Source organism: Dipodomys merriami, unplaced genomic scaffold (assembly GCF_024711535.1).
Source record: "Dipodomys merriami isolate MVZ:Mamm:240054 unplaced genomic scaffold, mDipMer1.0.p SCAF_181, whole genome shotgun sequence".
Taxonomy (NCBI): domain Eukaryota; kingdom Metazoa; phylum Chordata; class Mammalia; order Rodentia; family Heteromyidae; genus Dipodomys; species Dipodomys merriami.
Genome location: NW_027203171.1, coordinates 1,926,965 through 1,944,193, shown reverse-complemented (window position 1 = coordinate 1,944,193; position 17,229 = coordinate 1,926,965).

Below are 17,229 nucleotides of genomic sequence, written 5' to 3'. Positions count from 1 at the left end.
GAAAGCAAAATTATACTAATAATTAGGTTACTCAATTCACTTACATTATTTTATTCTATTTCTTTTAGTTTCATAAAAACTGGCTTATCATAAAATGAAGCATAAAAAGCCTATATACCCACTTACATTTTCAGATCTTAATAATATTTATTTCAGAAATGTCTTTAGTTGTATAGTCAATGAACTAAAATAATACTAAAATAGTTAATTGGTTTTCAAATTTGCAAGACTCACTCTGGGATGTTATTTATATTGTAAATGATATTCAAAATGCCTTATTTGTTAAAGTTGTGACAGTTACTCCCACAAAAGAACTATTAATGAAGAAATCTTTGTATGTACAAAACAACTTCAAATGCATCCACAATCTGGAGGTGACACATGTTTATGGTTTTATTTGAAATATATATCTAACAAGCATAGCCACAATACTGATTTTCAGTCAATATGATGGGATATTCAAACCTTAAATATACGGGGTTTATTATCTTAGTGTGAATAGATACGATCTTACAAAGAAAGTTATTTTCAACAGAAATCCGGAAAGAGTTTATCGACCTTGAGTTTCCCAGAAATAATCAAAGAGAAATAACTATTTGGTCAAGTCGGTCAAAATCACTCCATGAGTATTTCTTAAAAATATAACCAATTTAAAAGGTCAAATAAATATTTTGTACTGACAGTCATCTTACAGCAATAACTTACTGCCTAATTATATGTGTATCTTTTTACCTAACATATACTAAGAGCTGAAAATGATCTCTTTTATCTAACATATTGTTGTAAATGCTTTGATTATGATGATGTTATAAACAAATGAAATGTACAGAAGGGTGGTTCCACTGAAATGACAGGACACAACACTGATAAATAAAAAACATTGCAACACCCCTCTTTTCAGCCTCACCCTGTTCATATTGGCAAGCAACATTGCAACAGCACACACACACACACACACACACACACACACACACACACACACACACACATAAACACACATGTGTGCACATGTACACACATATACACGCATGCCAAATTCAGGGTTTATTGTACAAAAAGTTCAAATAAAACATTAGTGATTAGGACAAATGATAATTTGCCTCATTACAAAATAATACATAATACCTTCACCATGGTTGTTACATTTTACCTGCCCCTCCACATGTGACCACTTAATTTATTTTAGGTAATTAATTAACTAATTCATTCCTTCATTAATTAAATACTAATACTAGAGCTTGAACTCAGGGCCTAGCTCTGTCCCAGAATTTGTTATGTTTTTGTTTTTGTTTTCTCAAGGGTAGCATTTTACTGCTTGTACCACAGCTCCATTTCTAGCTTTTGCTGGTTACTTTCAAACGAGAATCTAATGGACTTTTTTTCTTGGTCTGGTTTCAAACCACAATCATCAGACTTCGTCTTTCTGATTAGCTAGGAATAAAGACATGAGCCACCAGTGTGGCTCCTACTTTTTCCTATGCTTATCTATTGCACATACTTAGATAGCAATTTTAATATTGAGAGTATATAAGCAAGTTGTATAGTTATTATATTGTTCTGTCAGAAATTGAAGTTACTAATGTAAATTTCTTCTTAAGACCATACACAAAAAATACTTAAGTAGAAATATGATGTTTATGTGTGTGTGTGTGTGTGTGTGTGTGTGTGTGTGTGTGTGTGTGTGTGTGTGTGTGCTGTTGCAATATGTTTCACATATAAGCACTGTGCAGGGGTGTCCAGCCATTCACAGGTATGTCATTAATATCTGCCTTGAGATACCAACTCATGGACAATGTCTAAGTGCCCACTCTATGCTTCCCAATGAAGAGGGTATACTCACCCTCATCCCTAGTATTGATATGAGGGGCCTGTTTGGAAAGTTGACTCCGCACTGTAGTAAATTGCAATAAAAGCACTCTACCACTGAGCCACCTTCCCAACCCAAGGATTAAGATTCTTGTCTGTAATTTGGTCAAAGCTATGTCTCTTTATATAGGCCAATATAAATATATTTACTTAATTCCAGTAAATACATAAATTCTACTTCCATCTTTTTTAACAAATAAAAAATAAAATTGTTTGCTTTGTAAATTGATCAGAAGCATGTATTTTGTGGCTAGTTAGGTCATTGCACATCTGTATCTCTCTTCCTCTCTCTCTTTCATGATTCTCATAGATTACATGGTTGCTCCATAATTATCCCAATTTATTTTCCTTTTATATTTTTGGTTGCATCATTTCACTTTCTGCTCTGCCATTTCCCAAATCAGCACCACATAAACAGAACCACAGAAGTGATTTTGTGGCTCATGTGGTAGAGCGTTTGCCTTGATTTGAAGAGCTCAAGGACGGTGCCTAAGCCCAGAGTCCAGGCCCCACAACTAATTTTTAAAAAACGAATCTAAATCCTTGATAAGTCTAGGAACAGATCTGACTGAAATCGGTTGAATCACCCATTTCCTGCACAATGAAAGAAAAGGTCCAGGCTAGGAAAGCAGCTAGAAAAGACGGACAGATTGTACCTGTGACAAAACTTTGTGGAAAATGGTATCAAGGATTAGTTACTGGTGATCCATTTGCATTGGAAGTATGATGCTGAACTATTTTTTGCTGATTCTGAACTATTGCTTTGATCATTATATTATCCAAGAAGAAAAAATGAAATTTAATTATATCAAAGGACTACTAATGCATGTTGGCTCCTCATTAAGCATCTTCAATCATCAAAATCACCTGAAGACAATAGATAGGCCTACTTTTTTAGATGAAAACAAGTGTCTTTTAAAAAACAAGGAATTTAAGTAGTCACGCAAAGGGCTTCTATTTTACTACTGAATTATACATTTTTTTCTAATGTTGGGTACCAATAAATAATGGATCTATTAGAAAGCTCTTAAAGCTCATATATTGAATAGTAAGTTCTCTTATACTATACCATGGTATTTCCCAAATCATTTACATAGAAGGCATTGTTTCCTATTTTCTCATTCCTAGAATAAGCTACACATGAAGACACCACTGGTCCTCATTTTCAGTCTGTGCATTTGAATACGGAGGAAAATCTTTCCTCTGCTCTCTATCAATTCACTACTCTCCAGTTAGAATAATTTAAAATAGTAAAAATGGAAAAAGAGAAAATAAATCATGGTGAAAAAACATATGCAGAAAATTCACCGGATTTTTCTGAACATTTCAACCAATGTTAATTGTTGGGGAAATACATGGACACCTCATTCCCACTGGTATAAAAGTTTCTGGTTAGGCAATTCTGATAAAGACAAGGAACAAGATTAAAACGTGAGGAATGGTATCAATTGCAAGAAAATAATGGAGAAGATTCCATGCAAATTTCTTCTTTGGGATGCCAAAATTAATCGGCTTACTACAGTGCTGAGACTACTTTGCAAAAAGGCCATGCATATGTATACTAGGATGAGGTAAGTATACCCCTCTTCATTGGGAAGCCTAGAGTGGACATTTAGACATTGTCCATGAGTTGGTAGCTCAAGGCAGATATTCATGCAATAACTTTGAATGGCTTGGCACTCCTGCACAGTGCTTATATGTTGAATAATACCAGAATGGATCTTTCTTACTTCATAATGAAGGAGATATCAATCCCCAAACTAAAGGACTCTTGACCCCCCCCCCCTTGCCTTTTGCTGCTGGGAATAGAAATAGGCAAGATACTCTGTATCTCCTTCTGTTGAACCATTGTATTAAACCGGGTCTGAGGAACAAGTTGGAAGAAACTACATTTGATATTGCCAAAAGGATAACTGTGAATCATTACCTCTTTGAAGTTGTGGAAGGCTGTACTATTTATTTCCTACGTAGTAATGGTTTGGTTAAGTTTCTTACATTTCAAAAGTGCCAGTCCATCCTTTTGTCCCTACAAATTATTTTCATAATACAAAATAACAGCTATATCTTAATTTAAAAATTCATAGATTCCATGGTATATTCCACGTGAATTGCCTGACTTTGATGTCAAAATGGATTCAAGAGTTGTTTGTCCAACTAAATTTTTTCGTTTTTATGTATAAAGTTCCCAATGCTGTCTTTTGTCATGACTTCTACAATCTCCATAGAGGCAAACCTGAATTCTATATATTAAATATTCTAATCATCATATGAAATAATTAGGAAGGGCAAATCAATAGAAACAATGAAAACTATGTCAAACACAATGAACAGGACAATTACCCATCAAACAGATGCTTATCATATTTGAGAACAACAGTTTGAGAATGGGCAGAATTACTGACAGGACAATGTTTGAATTCAAACGAAAGGGGAAAACCCTTAAAATAGTGAAAGGCAAACATGCACCAATATGTCATGCCTGTTATCCTAGATGCTCAGGATGCTCATTAGTGGCTAAAGAAAAGCAAGAATGAACCGGATAACATCAAATGATAACCTTTCATAATTCAAAGGACACTATAACAGAAGTGAAAATATATCCACCAGATACAGGGGACACATTTGATAATGCTACAATGATCCAAGTCTTAAGTATTTTATATCTTATAATTATCTCTATATATTATTTGGGGAGTCCAGTCATTGGGCTTGAACTCTGGGCCTGGGCGCTGTCTCTCAGCTCTTTAGCTCAAGGCTAGTGCTCTACCACTTGAGCCACAGTGCCTCTTGCTGATTTTTTCTTTTTGCTTATGTGGTGCCGAGGAATCGAACCCAGGGCCTCAAGAATGCAAGGCAAGTGCTCTGCAATTAAGCCACCTTTCTAGCCATCATTCTATATATTTTTTTCTGAATACTATATTTCTTTTTTTAATTGTGAAAATACTGTACAGAGGGCTTACAATTACACGAGCAAAGTAATGAGTACATTTCTTATCAAGAATTGTTGCCTCCTCTCCAGTTGCCATTTCACATTCTCATCCCCCCACCAGGTGTTCCCCTACCCCCCCCAAGGCCAAAATTGAAAAGTTCATTTTTCAAAATAATGACTTGTATAGCTCATTGTTGCAATGGGTCCATCTGTATCCCTATTTAAACGATTTGTTTTTTCCCTTCCTCTCCACAAATTATACCAACATAAAATACAGTTAAAACAGGGGTTATACTGTTGGGGAGGGACTTGCAAAGCAACAAAGAAATTATCTTATAAATGTTATATTGGGGTTCATTTCACCTAATATCTACTTATCTGATGGTTTCTGCTTGTCTCACAAATATATGTTATTGCAAACAAAGGAAACCATGGGACCTATGTTTAATTGGGCCTGGCTTACCTCACTTAAGTAAATTTTTTCCAAGTCGTTCAATTTCCTAAGAAATAGGGCAATGTCACTCTTTCTGATAGAGGCATAGAATTCCATTTTGTATATATACCTTATTTTCTTGATTCATTCATCTACTGAGGGGCATCTGGGTTGGTTTCATATCTTAACTATGGTAAATAATGCTGCAATAAACACAGTCGTGCTGGTAGCTTTAAAATAATCATGTTTGTATCATTTGGATAAATGTTCAGAAGTGTGATTGCTGGGAAATAGGGAAGCTCTATGTGGAGTCTTTTGAGGAATCTCCATACTACTTTCAAAAGTTGTTGAACAACTTTACACTCCCAACAACAATGCAGTAGGGTTCCCTTCTGTCGACTTACCATCCAGAATCTGTTGTTAGAGTTCTTGATTACAGCCATAATTGGGGTGAGGTGGAATCTGAATGTTGTTTTGATTTGCATTTATTTTGTAGCTAGGGAGGTTGAGCATTACTTCATGTGTCTACTGGCCATCCTTCTTTCCTTTTTAGAGAAGTTTCTCTTTAAGGTTTTAGCCCACTTATTTATTGGGCAGTTGTTTCTGTGAAGATTTGTTGGTAGGGGATTTAATTTTTTGAGTTCCTGCTATATTTTAGATATGAGAACCTTGTCTGTTTTATGGCTAGTGAATATCTTCTCCCAATCCGTGGGCTTTCTATTGATCTTGCTAGCTTCATCCTTTGCCATGAAGAAACTGCATTTTCATGCAATTCCATTTGTCCAACCTTTCTTTGATTTGTTGTGTTTCTGGGTCTCTTTTAAGAAATTTTCGGCCTGTAACGAGGAGCCTTATAGTTTCTCCAATTCCATCCTTTAATATTTTCAGAGTGTCCACTTTGACTCCATGTCTTTTATCTTTTGGAGTTGATTCTTTTGCATGGTGATATATAAGGATCTAGTTTTAGTTTTCTACAAGTGATTAACCAATTTTGCCAGAACCATTTACTGAAGAGGCTGTCTTTCTACCATTCCAATTTTTAGTTCCCTTATCGAAGATTAGATGGCTATAGGTCTGTAGGTTCATTTTTGGATTTTCAGTTATATTCCATTTTTCCTGAAGTCTGTTCTTGTGTCGGTAATAAGCTGTTTGGATTACAGTGGTGTTGTATTAGAGTTTGAAATTTGGTATTGATATTCTTCTATCACTTTTCTTTCTGTTTTTGATCATTTTTGTTATTCGGGGTCTTTTATTGTTCCATATGAATTTTTGGATTGCCTCTTCTACTTCCTTGAACAATGAGGTTGGAATATTGAATTTGTAGATAGCCTTGGCAAGTATTGCCATTTTCATGATGTGGATCCTTTCAATCCAGGAGCATGGGAGCTTTTTCCACTTTCAAAGTAGTATTTTGATTTCCTGTTTCAGGTTTTTAAAGTTTTCATCAGCTGGGCACTGATGGCTCACGCCTGTAATCCTAGCTACTCAGGAGGCTGAGATCTGAGGATCATGGTTCAAACCTAGGCAGGGAGGAAAGTCCGTGAGACTCTTATCTCCAATAAACCACTAGAAAACCGGAAGTGGTTCTGTGCTCCAGTGATAGAGCTCTCCCCTTGAGCTGAATACATGTGGGAGAGCACCCAGGCCCAGAGCTCAAGACCCATGAGTGACAAAATAAAAAAGTTTCCATCATAAAGGTCCGTCACTGTTTGGTTAATTCCTAGGTGTTTTATTTTATAGATGGAATTGTTTTCCTGGTTTCCGCCACACTTTTCTCATTGTTGGATTAGAGAAAAGCCGGTTATAAAATTACCCGGCTATTTTGCCTAAGTTTTGAATCACTATGAGTAATTTGGGAGTGGATTCCATGGGATTCTTTAAATACAACATCATGTCATCTACAAAGAGGGAGAATTTTACTTCATCATTGCCTATTTGGATCCATTGTATGTATGCACCTTGTCTTAATGTTGTAGCTTTGCATTCTAATACTAAATTGAAAAAAAACTGGAGAGAGTGGACATTCTTGTACCCTTCGTTTATTATACAGAGGGGTTACAATTACATGGGCAAGATAATGAATACATTTCTTATCAAGCTTGTAGTCTCCTCCCTTGTTTCCCCTTCTCATCCCTTCCTATTCTACCCCACCCCCACCCAATTCTCGCCCCCCCGGCGCCCCGCACCACAGTTGTAAAGTTCATTTTTGACATCACGACTTGTAATGTCATTGTTGCAATGCGTCCACCTGTATCCCTATTTAGATGATCTGTTTTTCCCCTTCCCCTCCACAATTATTCCGACATCAAATACAGTGAAAGCAGTGGTTATACTGTGGGGGTGGGAACAAACAACAAAGAAATAATCTTGCAAATGTGTTAGAAACAATCGCATGAAAGAAAAAATAACATTTCTATACATACCTTAGGGTTCATTTCCCTAATATCAAATTATCTGACCTTTTCTGCTTGACTCAGACATATACTAGATATTGCTAATAAAGGAAACCATAGGACCTATGTTTCTTTGGGCCTGGCTTACTTCACTTAATACAATCTTTTCCAAGCCTTTCCATTTCCTAACAAACTGGGCAATGTCATTCTTTGTGATGGAGGCGTAGAATTCCTTTGTTTATATATACCACATTTTCTTGACCCACTCATCTACTGAGGGGCATCAGGTTGGTTCCATATCTTACCTATAGTAAATAATGCTACAATAAACATATACATGCTGGTAGCTTTAGTGTGGTCTTGTTTGTGAACATTTGGGTAAATACTGCATAGGCTGAAATTTTCTTAATAGAGACACAGAAACACAACAAATCAAAGAAGGGTTGGAAAAATGGGATTGCATGAAAATGCCGAGCTTCTGCATGGCAAAGGTCATAGCTTGCAAGATCAATAGAACGCCCACGGATTGGGAGAATATCTTCCCTAGCCATACAACGGACAAGGTTCTCAAATCTAAAATATACCTAGACCTCAAAAAATTAAATCCCCCAACCACAAATCTTCAAAGAAACAACTGCCCAATAAATAAGTGGGCTAAAGCCTTAAAGAGAAACTTCTCTGAAGAGGAAAGAAGGATGGCCAATATACACATGAAAAATGCCTCCCTAGCAAAAAAAAAAAATGCAAATCAAAACAACATTGATATATCACCTCACTCTAGTTAGAATGGCTACAATCAAGAACTCTAATAACAACAGATGCATGAGGGGATGTGTACAGAAGGGAACCTTACTACATTGTTGGTGGGAGTGTAAATTTTTTCAACCACTTTGGAAAGTAATATGGAGGTTCCTCAAAGTCTCGACATAGAGCTTCCCTCTGACCCAGAAATCCGTTTTCCCCTTCTTGATTTAAGAGAAAATGGCTTTAGTTTTTCACCATTAAGTATAATGCTGGCTGTAGGTATGTCATATACAGCCTTTATTCTATTGAGGAATGTTCCCTGGTTTCATAATTTTTCCAGAGCCTTCATCATAAAGGGTTTGTTGGATGTTGTCAAATGTTTTTTCTCAATCAATTGAGATAACCGTATGGTTCTTATCCTTGCTCTTGTTGTTGCGATGTATTATATTAATTGATTTGCATATATTGACCCAACTTTGCATCCCTGAAATGAATCCTGTTTGATCATGGTGTATTATTTTTTGGATGAATTGTTGAAGTCAATTGACCAAAATTTTGTTGAGAAGTTTTGCATCAATGTTCATCAAAGAAATGTGTTTAAACTTCTCTTTTTTGATGAGTCTCTGCCTGGTTTGGGGATGAGGCTTTTGATGGCCTCATTGAATAAGTTCTGTAGTGAACTTTCTCTTTCAATTTCATTGAAGAGTTGGAGTAGTATTGGTGTGAGCTCTGCTTTGAAGGCTTTGTAGAATTCTGATGTAAATCTGTCTGGTCTTGGGATTTTTTTATATAGGACTTCTCTTATTGCTGTTTCTATTTTAATGCTTGATATGGGCCTGTTAAAATAGTTTAACTCATCTTGGTATAGTTTCGGCATGTTGATATTTGCTATTAAAAGGTCCATTTCTGCCAAGTTCTCAAACTTATTAGCATAGTTTTGAGAAGTATTTCCTTATAATGTTCTGAATCTTGTTTGATTCTTTGGTGATGTTCATTCTGAACTCTGAGTTTATTTATTTGGGTGAGTTTTCTTCTTTTTCTGATAAGATTTGTTAAGAGTCTGTCAATTTTTTTAATATTTTCGAAGAACCAACTCTTTGCTTTGTTGATTCTTTCTATGTTTTTTTGGGGCGGAATCTAATTCATTTAATTCTTATTTAATTTTAATTATTTCTTTCCATCTACTGGCTTGGGGTATATCTTGCTGCTCTTTTTCAAGGAGGTTCAGCTGTGTCATTAAATTGTTGGTTTCATATATCTCCAACTTGCCTCTGAGTACTGACTTTTCTGTGTCCCAGAGGAGCTGGTCATTTGTTTGTTCGTTTTCGTTGAATATCATGAACAATTGAATTTCCTTTCTAATCTCTTACATGACTTACCCGTGATTCAACAGTATGTTGTTCAGCCTCCATGTGTTACAGGACTTTGGCTTTTGGCATTGGAATAAAATTTTATTTCCTGTGGTCTGAGAGAATGCAAAGTATAACTTCAATGTTTCTGAATTTGGACTTTTGTTTTGTGACCTAAAATGTGGTCAGTTTTTGAAAATCTTCTATGTGCTTCTGAGAAAAAACGTGTATTCTGATACTGCTGTGTGAAATATTCGCTAGATATCTGTTAAATCTAGTTGATCCTTACAGTTGTTTAGATCTGCAGTTTATTGAGTTTTTGCCGAGTTGATCTATCTAGTGGGCATAGTGATGTGTTAAAGTCTCCAACAATTAATGTCTTTTGATCTATGTGATCTTTGAGGGAAAGTAGTGTTTCTTGGGTAAATTTACATGCTCCATTGTTTGGTAAATAGATATTTAGAATTGTAATATCATCCTGAATGAGCAATCCCTTAATTAGTATGTAGCGACCCTCTTTTTCTCTTCTCACTAATTTTAATTTGAAGTCTATTTTATCTGATATTAGGATTACAAATCCCACCTTTTTATGGGGGTCATTTGCTTGGTAGATTTTGTTCCAGTCTTTCACTTTCAAAATGTGTTTGTTTTTATTGGCAAGGTGTGACTCCTGAAGGCAGCAGATAGAAGGATTTTGCTTTTTAATACAACTAGACAGTCTACCTCTCTTATTTGGAGAGCTAATCCGGTAATGTTGAGAGATAGGACTGAGAGGTATTTTTTATTGTGAAAATGCCATACAGATTGTTTACAATTACATGGACAAGATAATGAGAATATTTCTTATCAAAGATTGTTGCTTCCTCCTTTGTTTCCCCATCCCATCACTTCCTAGACTCCCCTTACCCAATTCTCTCCCCCCCACCAAAGTTGTAAAGATCATTTTTCTACATAACAACATGTACATTTCACTGCTGCAATGGTTCCACCTCTATTCGTATTCAAACAAATTGTTTTTTCCGTTCCCCTCTACAAATTATACCAGCAACAAATACAGTGAAATCTGGAGTTATTTTTTGTTATGTCGAAAAATGAACTTTACAACTTTGGCCGGGGAATTTGGGAGGGAGGCATTGGGGATCAGTGTGGGGGGAGGTGAAAGGGATGGGAATAGGAAACAAAGGAGGAAGCAACAATGTTTGAAAAGAAATATACTCATTACCTTGCCCATGTAATCATAACCCCTTGGTACAGTATTTTCACAAAAAAACTTCAAAAATGTTTATCACTTCTTATAATTCAAATACCAAGCAAGAGCTATTTTATATAATCATTACAGATATCATTTTATCAGTATCATAAAACAGAATAAAAAGACCACTCCCAATTATTACCTATCTATCATTATCCTTAATTCCTAAACATTACCTAAATATCTTAAACAATCTAAATAGTCATGTCTTTAACATAGACATAAATATTCTATAGTTTTTACTTAAAAATTTCCAGGGGCATGTATTCATGTCTCTAAGAAATGTTCACAGCAGTTAAAAAATGTTTTTGTGAAATTAATGTGAGACATGTTGTTGTTGTTGTTTTTTGCAAGTACTGGGCATTGTCCCTAAGTTTTTTTGTGCTCAAGGCCAGCACTGCACAACTTGAAGCACAGGGCTAATTTCTGTTTTTGAATGGTTAATAGGAGAATACGAATCTAACATGTACTTTTCTGTTTGGGCTAGATGTGAAAACAATTGTTAGATCTCAGCCACCAGAGGAGCTAGATTTATAGGCAAGAGTTACCAGCATTTGCTTTGATGATTTTTTTTAATTTTAATTATGTTTTAAGATGTTTGTTTCACTATAATGCACATGATTCTATACATAAATATATATATATATATATATATATATATATATATGACAACAAATTCCCTCTAAAAATATATGACTTTCTACACATAACATTTATACACACACACACACACACACACAAACACAAACATATATTTCTGAATATATACACTCCCTCTAAAACGGTTATGCTACTATTTTTACCCTTTTCATTTCAAAGATATAGTCTATTTTTCCAAAAGTTTCCTAGAGTAACATGACTAATATTTCAATAGAAAGTAGAACATATTATTTTCAAGGTAATTTTAGATATACACATGATGTCATAGTAATATTTATAGTATATTACTTGAAAAAAATCTGTTCAAACCCTGAAATATTTGTGTGTAATGACAGGGAGAGGGGAAGTTAATTCATACTGGTTAGAAATATGCAATGCTTCAAAAATCGGTTCAATAATTTGTTGTAATCACATAGCCAAGCTACCTGTTATGGTTTAGTTTTTTTATTTCTTTATTTATTCAAAAATTTAACATGGATGCATGCTCAGTGGTAATATTAAAATTATTAATCAAAATACAAATAATAAAAAATCATAGACACATACCAGATTTTCAATAATTAGCACTGATGATGCTAATAATAATTATGTTGAAGATGATGATGACCAGAGTGTCCTTGATAATGGCAATGTTATGACTCAAAAGGAAAAAATTTTTAGACATCTTTGAAGTTAGATTTCCCATATTTAATACATAATAATAAACAGTGTTGGATTACATACAATAAGAATTACAAGAAGAGAGTTTCAATATCAAGAAATAACAATCACATAATCAGGTGAGACAGTAAATCCCTAATTTTATTCTTGCAGTCAAGACATAGACTATCTAGATGGATTAAAAAGCAAAATCCTTCTATCTGCTGCCTTCAGGAGTCACACTTTGCCCATAGAAACAAACACATTTTGAAAGTGAAGGACTGGAACAAAATCTACCAAGTAAATGACCCTCAAAAACAAGTGGGAGTTGCAATCCTAATCAGATAAAATAGATTTCAAATTAAAATTAGTGAGAAGAGAAAAAGAAGGTCGCTACATACTAATTATGGGATCACTCCTTCAGGAAAATATTACAATTCTAAATATCTATTTGTCAAACAACAGAGATGCAAATTTATCCAAGAAACACTACTTTCCCTGAAAGCTCACATAGATCCAAAGACATTAATTGTTAGGTACTTTAACACACCACTATCCCCACTAGATAGATCAACTCGGCAAAAACTCAATAAACTGCAGATCTAAAAACTGCAAGGATCATCTAGATTTAACAGACATCTAACGAATATTTCACCGAGCAGTATCAGAGTACACCTTTGTCTCAGCAGCATATAGAACATTTTGAAAAATTGATCACATTTTAGGTCACAAAGCAAAGGTCCAAATTCAGAAACATTGAAGTTATACTTTGCATTCTCTCAGACCACAGGAAATAAAATTAAAATTCAACGCCAAAAGCCACCAAAGAAAGTCCTGTAACACATGGATGCTGAACAACACACTGTTGAGTCACGAGTAAGTGATGTAAGAGATTAGAAAGGAAATTCAAGTGCTCATGATATTCAACAAAAACGAACACACAAATTACCAGCTCCTCTCGGACACAGAAAAGTCAGTACTCAGAGGCAAGTTGGAGATATATGAAACCAACAATTTAATGACACATCTGAACCTCCTTGAAAAAGAGCAAAATAAACACCAACCCAGTAGATGGAAAGAACTAATTAAAATTAAATAAGAATTAAATGAATTAGATTCCAAAAAACATAGAAAGAATCAACAAAACAAAGTGTTGTTTCTTCTAAAACATTAACAAAATTGAGAGACCTTTAACAAATCTTATTTGAAAAAGAAGAAAACTCACCCAAATAAATAAACTCAGAGATGAGAATGGAAACATCACCAGAGAAACAACCAAGATTCAGAACATTATAAGGGAATATTTCTCAAAACTATGCTAATAGGTTTGAGAACTTAGCAAAAATGGACCTTTACATAGCAAATATCTACACGCTGCTGAAACTAAAAAAAGATGAGTTAAACTATTTTAACAGGCCCATATCAAGCATTAAAATAGAAACAGCAATAAGAGAAGTCCTATATAAAAAAATCCCAAGACCAGACAGATTTACATCAGAATTCTACAAGGCCTTCAACGCAAAGCTCACACCAATACTACTCCAACTATTCAATGAAATTGAAAAAGAAAGTTCACTACAGAACTTATTCAATGAGGACATCAAAACCCTCATCCCCAAACCAGGCAGGGACTCATCAAAAAAAGAGAAGTTTAAACACATTTCTTTGATGAACATTGATGCAAAACTTCTCAACAAAATTTTGGTCAATTGACTTCAACAATTCATCCAAAAAATAATACACCACGATCAAACAAGATTTATTTTAGGGATGCAAAGTTGGGTCAATATATGCAAATCAATTAATATAATACATCCCAACAACAAGAGCAAGGACAAGAATCACATGGTTATCTTAATTGTTTGAGAAAAAGCATCTGACAATATCCAACAATCCCTTTATGATGGAGGCTCTGGAAAAATTAGGAATCCAGGGAACATTCCACAATAGAATAATGGTTGTATATTACAAACCTACAGCCAGCATTATACTTAATGGTGAAAAACTGAAGCAATTTCCTCTTAAATCAAGAAGGGAACAACGGATTGCTGGGTGATAGGGAAGCTCAATGTGCAGTCGTTTTAGGAACCTCCATACTATTTTCCAAAGTGGTTGAACAAATTTACACTCCCACCAACAAAAAGTAAGGTTCCCTTCTGTCCACATCCCTTCCAGCAGCTGTTGTTATTACAATTCTTGATTTTAGCCATTCTAACTGGAGTGAGGTGGAATCTCAATGTTGTTTTGATTTGCACTTTTTTATGACTAGGGAGGTTGAGCATTTCTTAATATATCTGTTGGCCATCCTTCTTTCCTCTTCAGAGAAGTTTCTCTTTAAGGCTTTAGCCCACTTATTTATTGGGCAGTTGTTTCTTTGAGGATTTGTTGGTGGGGATTTAATTTTTTGATTTCCAGGTATATTTTAGATATTAGACCCTTGTCCATTGTATGGCTAGTGAAGATCTTCTCCCAATCCGTGGGCCTTCTATTGATCTTGCTATGACCTTTGCCACGCAGAAGCTCTGCAATTTCATGCATTCCCATTTGTCCAACCTTTTTGATTTGTCGTGTTTCTGCGTCTCTATTACGAAAATTTCGGTCTGTGGGGCATTTACCCAAATGTTCACAAACAAGCCCACACTAGAGCTACCAGCACGACTATGTTTATTGCAGCATTATTTACTATAGCTAAGATATGGAACCAAACCAGATGTCCTCAGTAGATGAATGGATCAAGAAAATGTGGTATATATACACAATGGAATTCTATGCCTCCATCAGAAAGAATGACTTTGCCCCATTTGTTAGGAAATGGAAAGTCTTGGAAAAAATTATATTAAGTGAAGTAAGCCAGGCCCAAAGAAACATAAGACTCATGGTTTCCCTTAATAGCAGTATATAGTATATGTCTGAGTGAAGAAACAAAGGTTAGATAATTTGTTGTTAGGGATATGAACCCTACCATATGTATTCAAATGTTAATTTTTCCTTAATGCGATTATTTCTAACACATTTGTAAAATTATTTCTTTATTGCTTTGAGTGTCCCTCCCCCACAGTATAACCCCTGCTTTCACTGTATTTGATGTCGGTATAATTGTGGAGGGGAAGGGAAAAAAATCATTTAAATAGGGATATAGGTCGACCCATTGCAACAATGAGACATCCAAGTCCTTATGTAGAAAATGAACTTTACAAATTTGGTGCGGGGGAGGGGGTATTGGGTTCAGGTGGGGGAGGATGGGAAGGGATGGGAAGGGGAAACAAAGGAGGAGATTACGATGCTTGATAAGAAATGTATTCCTTATCTTACACATGTAATTGTAACCCCTCTGTAAAGTATTTTCACAATAAAAAAAGAAGGGGACAAGGATGTCCAATCTGTACAGTTTTTTCAATTTAGTATTAGAATGCCAAGTTACAGCAATAAGACAAGGTGCAAACATAAAATGGATCCAAATAGGGAAAGATTAAGTAAAAATCTCCCTCTTTGTAGATGACATGATCTTGTATTTAAAGAATCCCATGGAATCCACTCCCAAATTACTCATAGTGATTCAAAACTTTGGCAAAGATGCCGGTTATAAAATTAACCCTCAAAAACAGTGGCTTTTCTCTCATCCTACAATGAGTAAAGTGTGGCTGAAACCAGGAAAATAATTTCATCTATAATAGTCCCCACCAACAAAATAAAACACCTAGGAATTAACCAAAAATGAAGGACCTTTATGATGGAAACTTTTTTGTTTTTGGTCAGTCATGGGTCTTGATCTCTAGGCCTGTGTGCTGTCCCACAGGTCTTCAGCTCAAGGAGACCACTCTATCACTGGAGGCACAGCACCACTTCTGGTTTTCTAGTGGTTTGTTGGAGATTAGAGTCTCACGGACTTAACTTCCATAGCTAGCTTTGAATCATGATCCTCAGATCTCAGCCTCCTGAGTAGCTAGAATTACAGGCGTGAGCCACCAGTGCCCAGCTAATGAAAACTTTAAAAACCTGAAAAAGAATATCAAAACAGTACTTAGAAAGTGGAAAAATCTCCCATGCTCCTGGATTGGAAGTATCCACATCGTGAAAATGGCAATACTTGCCAAGGCTATCTACAAATTCAATGTGATACCTATCAATATTCCAACCTCATTGTTCAAGGAAGTAGAAGAGGCAATCCAAAAATTCATATGGAACAATAAAAGACCCTGAATAACAAAAATGATTAAAAACAGAAAGAATAGTGCTGGAGGAATATCCATACCAAATTTCAAACTCTACTACAACAGCACTGTAATCAAAACAGCTTGATACTGACACAAGAACAGACTTCAGGAGCAATGGAATATAATTGAAAATCCAAAAATGAGCCTACAGACTTATAGCCATCTAATATTCGATAAGGGACCTGAACATTAGAATGGAAGAAAGACAGCCACTTCAGTAAATGGTGCTGGCAAAATTGGTTAATCACTTGTAGAAAACTAAAGCTACATCCTTATATATCACCCTGCAAAAGAATCAACTCCAAATGGATCAAAGAACTGGAGTCAAAGCAGACACTCTGAAAACATTACAGAATGGAATTGGAGAATCTCTAAGGCTCCTTGGCACAGGCCGAAATTTTCTTAAAAGAGACCCAGAAACACAACAAATCAAAGAAAGGTTGAACAAATGGGATTGCATGAAATTGCAGAGTTTCTGCATGGCAAAGGATGAAGATAGCAAGGTCAATAGAATGCCCAAGGATTAGGAGAAGATCTTCACTAGCCATACAACTGACAAGGGTCTCATATCTAAAATATTCCCAGAAATCAAAAAATTAAATCCCTTAACAACAAATCTTCACACACACAACTGCTCAATAAATAATTGGGCTAAAATCTTAAAGAGAAACTTCTCTGAAGAGGAAAGAAGGATGGCCAGTAGACACATAAAGGAATGCTCAACCTCACTAGCTATAAAATAAATGCAAA